The following is a 1333-nucleotide window of genomic DNA, read 5'->3' as shown; positions in this document are numbered from 1 at the left end:
TTTCTTCCTCTGAGTAGGAAGAAATTTGAGGAATACCATATGCAATTTATTTTGTATATATTTTCCTTTTAAAGGACATACAATATAATGAAAAACACCTACATCTAAATAAGTTTAAAAGAACATTCAATGAATATTAAAGAAATGCTAAGTGATAAGAAAGCATTGTATCAGTTTCATTGGCAGTATTTTTCTCAGTGGTATAAGATAACCTCACAATCAATGACATCTTAGATTTAATGAAATTCAAGTGTTTATTGTTTTTGACGTAAGCTTCTCTACTTATATCACCAACTATAAGTGTTCTAAAAGAATTTCACAAATTTTTCATTTTTTCTTTGAAAATTAAAAACAAAACCCATCAGGGATAGGCTTTTTTAAAGTTCAATTTAATTTTTACTTTCATAATTATGTCCATAGTATTGCTCTATAAACACTTTGGGAATTTCTTTTAAAGTTTAATTTTCTGAATTTAATATTCCAAACAAGTGACTTTCCAAGAACCCCCGAAATCACATGAATTTTATGAATGTTTTAGGTGATTCTCTCTTGAAAGGGGGGCGGTGCTTAATTAAAGGGTGATGAATTCAATTCCTCTGAGCTTAGCTACAGACATGGTGGGCACTGGAGAAACAAAGTGACTTAAGAGGTACCTATTAAGCATTTATAAAGCAAAAAAAGGGACTGTGTTGGCTTTATTACTCCTGTTAAAAGAATCAAAACTTCTAGGGCTTCCCTGGTGGCGCAGTGGTTAAGAATCCACCTGCCAATGCAGGGGACACAGGTTTAATCCCTAGTCCGGGAAGATCCCACATGCCACGGAGCCACTAAGCCCATGAGCCACAACGGCTGAGCCTGCACTCTAGAGCCCATGCTCTGCAACAAGAGAAGACACAGCAACGAGAAGCCCGTGCACTGCAACAAAGAGTAGCCCCCGCTCTCCGCAACTAGAGATAGCCCGTGCGTAGCAACGAAGACCCAATGCAGCCAAAAATAAAATAAATAAATTTATATATAAAAAAAAAGAATCAAAACTTCTACAGATTTCAAAAACAAAATTTATTCACAAAATATATTAGAAAGTTTGACAAAAAAACAAGGCTACAAAAGCCCCACAATCTTATACATCTCAAACAACATAACCACAATCAACAACCAGAAAGTCTCAGGAATTCAACTCCTGTTTTTTAAGTTAAAAAAGAGGTCTCTGTCAATCATAGTATTTCATTTTATGAGTTAAATGGTCGAAGACAATGGCCTAAATCTTGGCTGATCATGTCATTTTGGTATTTTATAAAGTAATGTTCTTTACAGAGATTTACTGACGCTGAAA

Source organism: Globicephala melas, chromosome 12, assembly GCF_963455315.2.
Source record: "Globicephala melas chromosome 12, mGloMel1.2, whole genome shotgun sequence".
Lineage (NCBI taxonomy): Eukaryota > Metazoa > Chordata > Mammalia > Artiodactyla > Delphinidae > Globicephala > Globicephala melas.
This window is presented reverse-complemented; position numbering follows the sequence as displayed.